We start from the raw sequence: 14,055 nt of genomic DNA, 5'->3' as shown, positions 1-14,055 counted from the left end.
CTTGAGGAATGGCTGAACAAATTGTGGCATATGAATGTAATGGAATACTATTGTGCTATACAACTGATGAGCAGGTAGATTTCAGAAAAAATCTAGAAAGACTTACATGAACCAATGCTGAGTAAAGTGAGCAGAACCAGGAGAACATTGTACAGCAACATTGTTCTATGATCAACTATGATGAATTTAGCTTTTCTCAGTGATGCAATGATCAAGAAAACTAAAAAAAAAAAAAAACTAACAATGGAAAATATTCTCCATATCTCAGAAAAGAACTATGGAGTTGGAATGCAGATCACAATAAACTATTTTCACTTTTTTGTTGTTTTTGTTTTCTTTCTCATGGTTTTCCCTTTTGTTCTGATTCTTCTTTCACAACATGACTAATGTGGAAATGTGTTTAACATGATTGTAATGTATAACCTATATCAGATCAATGCTAGATTCAGGAGGAGGGAAGGAAAGAAGAAATTGAGGGGGCAACTAGGTGGTGGAGTGGATAAAGCACCAGCCCTGGATTCAGGGGGACCTGAATTCAATTTCAGCCTCAGACACTTGACACTTTCCAGCTGTGTGACCCTCGGCAAGTCACTTAACCCTCATTGCTCCACCAAAAAAAAAAGCAAAAACAAAACAAATTTTGAAAACTATCTTTACATGTAATTGAAACTATTAAAATGATTGTACATGTACAACCTCTAATAAATTTCTTACTGAATTGGAGAAGTGGGAGGGGAGGAAAAAAGGGAGAAAAAATTTGTAACTCAAAATCTTATAAAAAAAGAATGTTGGACATGATATTTACATGAAATTGGAAAAATACTATTTACAAAACAAAATGTATGATCCTATGACTGGGGTCATACTGCCATCACTTATTAGCATATAATTTGGGATGATTTTTCTTCTCTGTGGCTAAGCTTTCTTAACTTTAAAATGAGGCCTAGATTATCTCTAAAGTCCTATCAAATATTAATTCCTATATTTTTTGGTGGGGGGTAAGTAACTTACAGGCCAATTTGGTTTTTGTTTTGAGACTATGTAAGGACAAACCATTTTGGACCATCTGGTCTCCCAAGTTCTTAGTGTTTGAATTTTAAATTTCTTACAATTACCACATTTTTTACAAATTGTAAAATTTCCCTTCTAGTCTGCCAGAAATATCATCTTTTCCCCCTTCCTTCTTTTTTTTAAACACCTGGCAGGGATTGTAAGACACAGAAAAATAATCTCTTAAAAATGGCAACTGTTTCTGGCGGTCTCACTGGCTGAGGAGTCTGCATCTTCCCATTTGCTCATGTAGAGCTTTTGTCACTGTTATTCTCATGCTTAACTTAATTATGAGAAACAGAAATTATTTTTTTACAGATTGTCTAATTAAAATTAAACAAGAGCCAGATGGTTTGCAAATATTTCAAAATTGTGGTTTATTGGTTAAAAACATACAACCAAAGGGAAGCCATCCTCTTTGGCTAATGAAGTTTGAAGCTGGGAGATGAAAATAGTTTCGTAATTAAGTAGTCTTTGTGATGGCAGTTCCTCCCAACAATATATTGTGATGAGGACTAATGACGCAGAAGACTTCAGATTCTCTATTCTCTCTCTCTCTCTCTCTCTCTCTCTCTCTCTCTCTCTCTCTCTCTCTCTCTCTCTCTCTCTCCTTTAATAGATTGAGAAGCCTACTTCTTGTTACTGCTTTGCATTATGGGAAGCTCCATGGTCTCCCATGGGAGAGCTCAAGTGCTCTCATGATTGTCAAGGAGGCTGGAACTCTACTTTCCTGGAACTCAACGATTACATGAATTCCAGAAGGAAAATGACCAACTCCCAGCTGTCTGGCTTGACAATTGAAAAAGAACAGGTCTTTAATGAAGTGTGAAATGGAAATGTTGTATCAATCAAAGAAGAGAAATATACAAAGGTGTGAGTCTCATGGATCCAATATGGAAAATGAGAAAAACAAACAGGGGGTGTATGAATGTGACAAGAGAATACAAGAAGACCCAAAAAGAGATGATGCTTCATTGGCACTGTCTATATTATTGGGAAGAATGGTAGGAGTATACAAATTTTTTTAGAGACTGGCAAGTTTGTAGATTTAAGGACAAAATGGAAAAGGAGGATGACCTCTGAGATAATGTATGTAAAGCTTTGACAATGCTTAAAGTATAAATATCAGAATGATTTCATTTCTCCCTACTTTCCTATTTCTTTCCTCCTCTCTTCGTCTTCCACTTTCTTCTTCTCTCTCGTTCTTCTTCTTCTACTCCTTCTCTTTCTCCTTCTCCTCCTTCTCCTTTTCCTCCTCCTCCTTTACTTCCCCCTTATTCTCTCTTTATAGTTACTCTTAAGGAGTCAGTATTTTATACTGAAAAGTATTGAATTTATCATTGAGGATTTCGGTCAGAATACCAGCTCTGCCACTTACTCACACGTGAAATTGTAGAAGTCATTTCCCCTCTCTAATCCTCAGTTTACTCATCTATAAAATGATTATCCAGTCTCTCAGGATGCTCTTGTTTCTGAATTTATGATCCTACATGGTTTATTTGAGTTGCTGCTAGAAAACTAACCATTTTTCCCCACTGATGATCCTAGGCATTACCTACATAATTTTACCTGGTCCTAAGTTATTTATCACTTGCTTGGCTAATGCTGTGACAGGAGGCACTTAGCTTCTTGTAGTGGGAAGGTTGCTGGGTTTGGAATCAGAGAAGCTGGATTCAAATCCTGCAACTGTTATTTACTACTTAAGTACATGGTAGCACAGTGGATAGAGTGTCAGGTCTGGAGTCAGAAAGACTCATCTTCCTGAGTTCAAATCCAGCCTCAGATCCTTACTAACTGTGTCACCATGGACAAGTAACTTAACTCTGCTTCAGTTTCCTTATCCAATAAAATTAGCTGGAGAAGGAAATGGAAAACCACTCCAGTATCTTTGTTAAGAAAACCACAAGTGGGATCACAAAGTGTCAGAATAACTGAAATGGCTGAACAGCACCAACAGTACCTTTATTCTGCATTATATGACCTCTAATATTTCTTTTAGTTCAAAATCTATGATTATGGGGTCTTATTTCCATAGGCTCAACCTCCAGGCTTTTTTTTCTTCCATGATACTTGTTCATCTTTTCCCCTAAATCTTCTACTCTTAACATTGGTAACTCTCTTCTTTTTCTTTCAGGGGTCAAGATCAAATTGGTCTACCTGCCTCGAGTATCTTTCTATTCTATTCTATTCTCTAAACTTTTGCCAAAGGGATTTTTCTCCTTATTCAGTAAATAGGGAATCTCTATTACTGCCAGTGTAAAATATACAATTCTTAATTTAACATTGAAAGCTCTGATTAACAACCTGGGCATTTTCTTGATTTCTAGTCATCTTACATATTACTTCCTTCTACCTAGTGTTTAATCCAGCCTTACCAGGCTACTTCCCATTCCTTAAACACAACACCATAGACATGACTATTCTGATCCTTGGCATGTTCTCCCCACTTCTCCAGTTGGTTTTCTTGATTTTCAGGACTAAGCTTAATCCTACTTTCTACAGAAGACCATGCAAAGCCCCTGAAGATGCTCATGCTTTCCCCTGTATCTTACTTTGTATTTATCTTGTATTTGTCTAGTTGTTGTTGGGGCCAAATTTATTATGGGGAGAGTTAATTGGGTGGCTCACCATAATGCTGGGGTTCAGAAAATAATGAGGGACCTCTAGGTCCAAAGTTTCCTCCCTTCCAAACTGCCTTTTTTAGTTATTTCTCCCAGGTTAATAAGGAGATTAACAGCCTCTTTTCCACAAACAAACCAGGTTTTATTAATGGGAATAAAATTTGCAACAAAAGTGAAGTTAATAAAACCAAGGACAAGGAAATGGGGGAAGAAAAAAAAAACAAATAAGCCCCCTGGCTCAAGCAAAGACTGACTCAAACCCCAAACTTGCTTCCAGCTCAGCTAACTCAAAGAGCTGGCCTTGCTTCTAATAACTCACCACCTGGGGTCTATAGTTTCAATGAGAGTCAACTGTGCAGTCCCTCTCTGGTACACTCCTGAAGCTCACCAAAAGGAAAGAGACCTTCTCAGAGCCAGCGTTCTCCCTCTTACTTCCTCTCCCCCTCCCTCAAAAGGTGAGGTCCTTCAAGTTGGTTGGCTGAGAGTGGTCCCCTTCTGACATCAGTAGTACACCAACACGTCACTCAGGAACATCCAGGTGTGGCTACAATCTAATCATCCCCAAGTAGATACTTAGTCATTTTCTCATTCTCACCCAATTCAAACAATACTAAATCAATCAGATGGGGCCCCTGGGCACCTGCTACATTCCATTATTTATAATCTTTTCTCCTTAATTGGAATGTAAGCTTCTTGAGGGCAGGGACCATTTTCTCATTTTCTTTGTATTCCTAGCACTTAATATGGTGTCTGGCACATAGTAAGTCTTTGATAAATGCTTATTGATGAATGAACTAAATGATTAACTGGTGTCACTTATGTCACATTCAGGACATCCATCTGCTATTTCTCATTCTTGCCAAATAAATCATCTGATGTCCCTTTAACTCATTCATGTTAAAGAAAAGATTGTACTTTTTTTGCAGGGCAACGAGGGTTAAATGATTTGCCCAGGGTCGCACAGCTAGTAAGTGTCAAGAATCTGAGGCGGGATTTGAACTCAGGTCCTCCTGAATCTGGGGCCAGTGCTTTATCTACTGTGCCACCTAGCTGCCCCAAGATTGCACTTCTACTACATGTCTCAATCCATTTCAACCAAACATTTATTAATCACCTAGTATGTGGAAAGGCAGTTTGCTAGACTCTAGGCATATGAAGGCAAATTAGTACAGTCCTTGCTTTCAAGGAGCTCATATTTCTACTGAAGGTCTTTGTCGATTAGTCAATCAAAAAGCAAAACTCTATCAAGCACATTAATGACCATGTTATATATGTATGTGTGTATATGTGTGCATGTGTATGTATATATGTTCATGAGCATGTGTATGTATATGTGCATGTGTATTTATATATAATTTGATACCACCTGCTTATGCCCACCATTTAGTCCAATTTACCAAGCATTTATTAAGTGCCTACTTATGAGCCAGACACTGTGCTATACAGTGAAGATAAAAAGACAAAAATGAAAGTTCTATCCCTAAAGAATTGACATTACACTTGGGAGAATTATATATTTTACCTTTGAGCTACTTTTATTTCTAATTGTTTCTTGTTGATGATGTTTTCTGATTTTCAGTCATATAGAATCTCCAGGAGAAGACTAAAGCACTAAAAATATGGCATTATATGGAGTAAGCAGTTTGAGCTTGTTTAAAACAATATGTAGTTTTCCCAATGCAATCCAGATAACTCTCCTCCCACTCATTTCCTGGCCCAGGTCCTTGTCCAGATGTATTACCTGTCAACATTACCCATATTGATGGACTAATTAGACAAGCTGTCTGTAGGAAGACAGCAAGCTTATGTTTTGGCCAAAGTTCATAGGGGGAAAAGACAGCTTCATGTTTTTTCAACCTAACATATAAATAATAAGAGAAGCAACAATGTGGGTAAGGAGCATAGGGGACCAAGAGCCTTGCCTCTTTCCCTCGAGTAACACATTCTAGTAGTGGTGAGAGCATGTAAATACCCAGATATATAAGAAATAAAAAGAAATTGTGAAAGTCATATGAAAGGGGAGACATAAGCAGCTAAACAGACTTGAGGATACCTCCTATAGAAGGTAGAGTTTGAGCTGAAGAAGCCCGGGGGATCAGGAGGCATAGGTGAGGGGCTGGAACATCTGAGAAATGTGAGACAGTCAATGTAAAGGCCTAGAAAGAGAAGATAGGAGTGTCATGTTTGCAGATTAATGAGTAGGCTAGTGTCATTTGATTCCAGAATTATTTTCTCAAGGTGAAACAGATAAAATAACTTCTTAAAAAGAGTTTCATTGACATCATTTGCTTTTATATTCTAAATATTTCTAAATTCCAAAAAAACTCCATAAGAGGTTTCTTGTAATAACATAAAACAGTAAAGTAAAACTAATAATACAATGACCTTATCTGAAAGTGCATAGAACATTCACAATCTATAGCACCCCCACCACCTTTCTAGCTTTTATAAGTAGTGGGTTTTTTTGTTTTGTTTTGTTTTGTTTTTTTGTTTTTTTAGTGAGGCAATTGGGATTAAGTAACTTGCCCAGGGTCACACAGCTAGTAAGTGTTAAGTGTCTGAGGCTGGATTTGAACTCAGGTCCTCCTGACTGCAGGGCCAGTGCTCTAGCCACTGTGCCACCTAGCTGCCCCCTACAAGTAGTTTTAATGGACAGAAATACATTTTCTCTCTTTTCCACCCCTCTTCCACCAGAAGAGAAGAGAAGAGAAGAGAAGAGAAGAGAAGAGAAGAGAAGAGAAGAGAAGAGAAGAGAAGAGAAGAGAAGAGAAGAGGAGAGAAGAGGAGAGAAGAGGGGAGAAGAGGGAAGTAGAGGGGAAAGGAGGGGAGGGGAGGAGAAGGAGAAACAAAAAAGGAAAGGAAAGAAAATAAATTCCTTACAACAAATATGGATTGTCAAGCTCTCCCCTAAATTTATCACTTCTCTGTCAGGAGGTAGATTGTATGTTTCATCATCAGTTTTCTGTAATCATGGAAGGTCAGTGTATTGATCAGAATTCTTATAGCTTTCAAAGTTGTTGATCTTTACATTGTTTTTGTTATATAAATTCTTCTCATGATTCTGTTCCTTTCTTCATTAGTTTATAGAAGTCTTCAATATCATTCATTTTTACTATATTGATGTTATCATATAAATTATCCTTCTAGTTATTCCCACTTCATATAATTCTTTCCATGGCCCTTTGAAATTATCTATTTCATCATTTCTTATAGCATAACAATATTAAATCACATTCATATATCACAGTTTATTTAGCAATTCTTCAATGTTTGGGCATCCTGTTAGTTTTCTGCTTTTGATACAACAAAAAGAGATTCTATGAATATTTCTGTACTTTAAGAATGTTTTCCCATTTCTTTGATCCTTTTTGGGTATAGACCTAGCAGAGGTATAGCTAAGTCAAAGAGCATGTGCTATTCAGGAACATTTTTGTGTTTTATCTATTTGTAGCTCCACCAAATTTATACCAATGTGCCTGCTTTCTCACACCCCCTCCAAAATTTACCATTTCCCCTTTCTGTCATCTCTGCTCAGTATGGTGGATCTGATATGGATTCCAGACTTGCTTTAATTTCCAATTCTCTAATTAGTAGTAATGAGTAGTTAAGTGTCAAAGCTGGGATTTGAACTAAATCTCTTTGATTCCAAATCTAGATCCCTTTCTTACTGTATCATATTGCCTGTCCCCCTCCCCCATAGAAAGTAGAATTTACATGAGCAGAGATGAAAGGCTTATGTCTTATCTTCCCTACTATAATGTATTTTTATGAGGCTAAGCCAAAGGATTGTGGGATTTAAAATAAGAAGAGGAGTCCAAGGCAACACTTATTTTCTCTCCCCCCCTCTCTCTCTCTCTTTCTCTCTTTCCCTCTCTCTCTCTCTCTCTCTCTCTCTCTCTCTCTCTCTCTCTCTCTCTCTCTTTATATATATGTATATAAATGAAAGTTAGCCCTAGACAAAGTAAGTGACTTCCCAAGGATTTATACAGTAAGAGACAGAGACAAGATCCACATCCAGGTTTCCTTTCTCCCAATCCAGTTAGTTCTCTTTGCACTGGACCATGTGGCCTATCACTTTACTTGCCTATGGTTCTGCCTGTGCTAGAATCAATTATCATTACCCAAACAAACCAACAAACCAAAAAGTTCTAGATCTATGCTTCTTCTTGGCCAATACAGCAGCTCGTTGTCCCTCTCCATGTCTATCCAGATCTCTGTTGTAATACAGGTCATAAGCATGTCTTATTGATTTTGTTTTGTTCTTCTGGGTAACTGGTCAAACCACTTGTCTTCTGTGATGCTGTAGATGTCATTAATGAGGCATTCTCATGTTCTATAGCCAATGAAATCAGTGTGTTCATGGAATATGATGTGTCTTGGTAAGAAGAACATTTAGAGAACTTATTTATGGATAGGGAAAGAAAGCATCGTCATTTTTCCAATCTCCCAGATTCACAACCTCATGGTCATCTTCAACACCTTGCTCTCACTCACCTCACATATCCAATTAGTTGCTAATTCTTATTGTTTCTATTTTTGCCACATCACTCAAATCCATTCACTTCTTTCCACTTCTGCAGCCAGCACCATAGTTTAGGCATTCATTACATTTTTTTCCTTGGACTATTAGAATAGCCTCCTTACTGTTCCACCTTTATCAAGTTTCTTCATATTCCATTGCATCCTCCACTTTATTGCCAAAGTGATTTTCCTAGGACATAAATAACATGTCACCTCCTACTCAATAAATTTCAGTTATTTATTCTATCCAGGATCAATGCAAATTCCATTCTTTGGCATTGAAAACTCTTTATAACCTGGCATGTTAGTACCTTTCCAGTCTTTTTAGGCTTTACCCCCCTTCATTTATTCTATGATCCAAAAGCATTGGCCTTCTTGCTCTTCATCACACACAGCACTGGATCTCAAACCTCTTCTTTTTCACTAGCTATTTCTCTGCCTAGAATGCTCTTATTCCTTCTTTCCACTGATCAGTTTACCTAGCTTCTTTCAAGCCAAAATCAAATTCCATATTCTTTAGGAGGCCTTTCTCAATCTCTCTCAGGTGTTAGTATCTTCCTTTCTAAGATTACTTCCAAAATTCTATGTATATATTTTGCATGTAGTTCTTTGCATGTTATTTCCACCACTAGAATACACACACACACACACACACACACACATATACATACGCACATCTATATACATCTATCTACATCTATCTATCTATCTATCTATCTATCTATCTATCTATCTATCTATCTATCTATCTATCTATCTATCTATGTATAAACATTTAGCAGGGTACCTGGAATATGATGATTTAATAGGTGCTTTTTAGATTCATTGCCCCATAGAACCACCCCTATCCTTAGAACTCAGACATCACATTTCCTAAGTGCCATTGCCATACAGGTAAGAAGCAAAATTGATAGAGTGCTGGATCTGGAGTTAGAAAGACTTGAATTCAAATCTGGCTTCAGATGCTTACTATCTGTGTCACCCTGGGTTAGTCAATTAATCTCTGCCTCAATTTTGTCATCAGTAAAATGGAATGTTATGGGGAAACTATAAGATGATAATGATGATGATGATGATGACGACGGTGACAATGATGACAGCTGGGTGGCATAGTATAGATGAAACAGTGGTCCTAAAATTCAGGAAAACTCATCTCTCTGAGTTCAAATCTGGCTTCACACACTTACTAACTTTATGCTTATGTCACTTAATCCTGTTTGCCTCAGTTTCCTCATCTGTAAAAACAAGTTGGAGAAGGAAATGGCAAACAACTCCAGTATCACTACCAAGAAAAGTCCAAATGGGATCAGAAAAATGGCAGTCCTAAAAACAATTGGAAAAAAATAATAATAACAATTAATATTTACATAGTGCTATGTGCAATCTCACTTCATAATTATTATTTCATTTGGTTCTCACAGAAACCATGGGAAGTAAGAATTATTAATATCTTTCTTTTAAAGGTGAGAAAACCAAGACAGACAGAGTTTAAGTGACTTGCCTATGTTCATACAGCTAGGAAGTATCTGAGGCTGAATTTGAACTCAAGTTTTTCCTCACTCCAGCTTTGGTGATGGTATCAGAATTTGGAGTCAGGTAGGGTTGGTTGTTGTAAGGATGAAATGAGGTTATGTTTGTAAAGCACTTAGGACATGCTCAGCACACATTGGATGCTTAATACATTTTTGTTCCTTTCCTTCCTTTTTAGTCTTATAACCATTGAATTACCATAAGCCTTAGTTTTCTCATTTGTAAAATAGGAATATATAACCTTTGTACTACCAACCTTCCAGGGTTATTATGAAGAAAGAATGTTATGCATGGAGGCTATTTTTATTGTCATGGTTCTTTTTGTTACCATCCTTGTAAATGCTCAGTGTGTTGCTGGACAAAAATAATCTCCATAAGTCTGTCCATAATGGTTTCTGAGAATCTTAGAGTTGGACCATCACTCAACATGAATGCCCTCTACTACACACAAAATGAGACTTTGCTTGAGCAGTTCCAGTCACTGATGGGGTCATCCACCACCTACCAATGTCACTTTTTGACACATCTATTGACTAGGGAGTATTTTGGTTGTTAGTACTACCCTGAGTCCAAATCTGACTCTGCCACTACTACCCTGCCAGGCACATTCAATTCTGCCCTTTGGGTCAAGCATAAAAAAATCTCATCTCTATTCAATGTGACGGCATTTAAAATACTTGAAGAGAGCTATCATCCTCCCCTGCCCTGCCCCCAACCTCAAGACCGTCCTGACATTTCTTTTCTAAACTAAAAGGTCCCATTGATTTCAAGAGATCCTCATATTGCATTGTCTTGAGGCTATTCATAATTCCTGGTTGACTTCTGGGTACTCTTAAGCTTATCAATATACATTGTATAATATAGTACTCTATACTGAACACAATATTCCAGGTATAGGGTCCTCCCTCCCTCTCTCTCTCTCTCTCTCTCTCTCTTTCTCTCTCTCTCCCTCTCTCTCTTTCTCTCTCTCTCCCTCTCTCTCTCGTTCTCTCTCCCTCTTTCCCTCTATCTCTCCCTCTTTCCCTCTTTCTCTTTCTCTCTCCCTCCCTCTCTCCCTCTCCCTCTATTTCTCTTTCTCTCTCTTCCTCTCTCTCTCTTTCACCCTCCCTCTCCCCCCTCTCCATGCAGCCATCAATTGATCTATCATCTATCAATTTAATTTTGATACCATATTACATAATTAACTTATCCCGCCTGCAGTCCACTAAAGCCCCTAAGATCTTTTGTGTATACACTGCTCTTTAACCATACCTTTCACATCTTGTATCTTGGAAGATTTTTGTTGGTCTTGTTTTGTTTTAGAAAAAATATAAGGCTTTACTTTTGGTCCTAATAAATTTTATTCAATGTACTATTCTATTAAGATCTTTGCGGATTGTGACTGTCAACCAAGGTGCCAATTTTGATTTATCTCCATATTTGTTCAAGAGGTCATCTTTGTCTCCATCTCAATAATTACTAAAAATTTTAAAGAACACAGGTATAAGGACAGGTTCATAGGGACTTTACACTAGAGACCTCATTCCAAGATGACATGGAGCCTTTTTAATGACCATTTTTTTTTTGTCTCAAGTCATTCAATCAGTTCTGAATGTACTTAACAGTACCATGATCTAACATGTCTTTCCATCTTTCCTATAATAATAGCATGAAGGGATTTTGTTCACAGCTTCATGTTCTTTCAAAGATTCCTGATTGTGGATGAGCAATCATATCTGCCTATTCTTTCAGTTAGCTGACATGGAGCTCATTTGGGCCAGTGAATATGAATTCTTCAATAGCAGTTAGGTGCTCTCTTTCTATCCCTTACTTATATTGAGTTTCACCTCCCTATTAGTTGTTTTTGTTCTGTCCTTTCTGTTTCACATATTATTCTCGTTGGCAGGAAAAATAAAAACCTTCAGAACCAAAATAGGAGTTGAACATCTCTGTATTTTCTCTTTTACCAATTATAATACTATCCACCCCAAACCATAGTCCTATTCCTCCTTTGTTCCTCCTCTTTTCTCCAATATGATTGTTAAAAATAACCCAAAGAACATTTTTCAGAACTGATTTTTTTTTATGTTCACACAAGAGATGCCTTGTCTAAGGAGACCCTTCATGTTGTATTTTTATCTTCTGGGTAAAGTGCTATTTTGTAATTGAAAATCAATACACCCAGCAGATTCTTATACACACACATTTATACATTTACACACACACATGTCTCAGTAAGTTTTTACTAAGAGATATGTAGTCATCTTTAGAAATCACATGCAGAGGAGGCAGCTAGGTGGTGCAGTGGATAAAGCACTGGCCCTGGATTCAGGAGGACCTGAGTTCAAAGCTGACCTCAGACACTTGACACTTACCAGCTGTGTGACCTTGGCAAGTCACTTAACCCTCATTGCCCCATATAAGAAAGAAAGAAGGAAAGAAAGAAAGAAAGAAAGAAGGAAAGAAAGAAAGAAAGAAAGAAGGAAAGAAAGAAAGAAATCACATGTAGATTTCTGCTTGCCTTTTCCTTTGTCATGTTTTCAGTCAAAGTGCCCTTGATCATTCACACAATGATTTTATAGATAAGAGAAAAAAGAGTATAGTTAACATTACAATAGGAATTTCAGTTTTGCATAGCATTCTTTTTCACTCCATACCCAGCTTGGCTTCTTATTCTTTGGACATCTTTCTTCACCATGCTCCAGAAACCTTCTTATCCTGGAAGATCCCTCCACTCCTGAAGCCCCATCCTCTGAGTAATAAGTTCCTCACAAACCAATATCTTCAGGAAGTCTCCAAGCCACCCTTGCTCACTCCACATTTCTCCTGGCTCTGTTTCTGAGTTTTGAGACTTCTTCCTCCACTTTACCCTGGTGCAGGTATCATCCCCATCCCCAGACTTTGTTTCCTTTTATGTGTTATTTTCTCCCCATTAGATTATAGTTTCCTTAAAGGCAGGAACTATCCATCTTTTTATTGTATTTGAATCCCTAGTACTTAACACAGTACCTCACACATATTAATAAATGCTTGTTGACTTGACATTGCATGTGCTATCTCATTTTGTCCTTATAATAAACCTGTGATGTAAATGCTATTATTACCCATATTTTATTAAGGCACAGAGAGGTTAATTGGCTTGCCTAAGATAACATAGCTAGAAAGCTTCTGAGGCAAGTTTTGAACTCTTAAATATTTTGGCTCAAAGTCAAGTTCTCTATCTGAGCCACCTAATTTCTCCTGAAAGTAGGCATGGACTTTCAAAGCTGGCAAGGGTCATAGATACCTTCTTGTGCAACCTGTACCTAAGTAGGAATCTTCTCTTCAACATTCTCTAAAAGTGGTCCTCCAACCTTCAAGTAAAGAGAGTAGAACTTCTAACCACTACTGTATCATCTGAAACATCTTCCCACAGAATGGCTACAGAGATGCTGTTCTGTAGAGCTGCATCTAGGATGGTGTGATTGACCCATCTAAAGGATATTAATAACACTGGGTGGCATCTAGGTGACTCCATAATGGATAGAATGTGGGGTCTAGAGTCAGAAAAACTCATCTTCCTGAGTTCAAATCTAGTCTCAGACAGTTACTATCTGTGTGACCTTGGGCAAATCACTCAACCCTGTTTTCCTCAGTTTTCTCTAACTGAAAAAATGAGCAGGAGAAGGAAATGCAAAGCTAGTCCAGTATCTCTACCAAGAAAACCCCAAATGGAGTCAGAAATGGTAGCATGTCACTGAAAAATGACAGAACAACATTAGCACTAGTAGTCCTTCACTAATATAGAAGCAACTGAGCCTAGGAGCCTCATTCTCTCTCTCTCTCTCTCCTTTTTTTGTGAGGTAATTGGGGTTAAGTGATTTGCCTAGGGTCACCCAGCTAGTAAGGGTTAAGTGTCTGAGACTGCATTTGAACTCAGGTCCTCCTGACTCCAGGGCCAGTGCTCTATCCACTGCACCACTTAGCTGCCCCATAGGAGTCTCATTCTCAAGCATAATCAATTAAAGACAGGGAGATGCTTTAGTGTCCCTGCTTTATCTGATCCACTACAGCTGATGTCAATTCCCTGGCTCTTCACAATAGCTGATGAGATTTTAGACTGTCATGGAGTCTTTGCCCCCATCATACATTCCATTTAACTTCATTGTTTTGAGTAGTTAATTTATTGCATATATTTGATTCTACATAAATCAAGTAAAATTTGAATATTTTTCACTGAGTGCAGAAATTGCTAGTTATAGGCACTTTTGGTCTGACCTCCAGGACAAAAGAATACTAAAGATAATTTAAAAAGAAGACCCCTCAGGAAATATCTTTGAACTCTACTCTCTACTTTCTCTCTGGCCCAGTGACA

This window comes from Dromiciops gliroides, chromosome 1, assembly GCF_019393635.1.
Source record: "Dromiciops gliroides isolate mDroGli1 chromosome 1, mDroGli1.pri, whole genome shotgun sequence".
NCBI classification, from domain to species: domain Eukaryota; kingdom Metazoa; phylum Chordata; class Mammalia; order Microbiotheria; family Microbiotheriidae; genus Dromiciops; species Dromiciops gliroides.
This window is presented reverse-complemented; position numbering follows the sequence as displayed.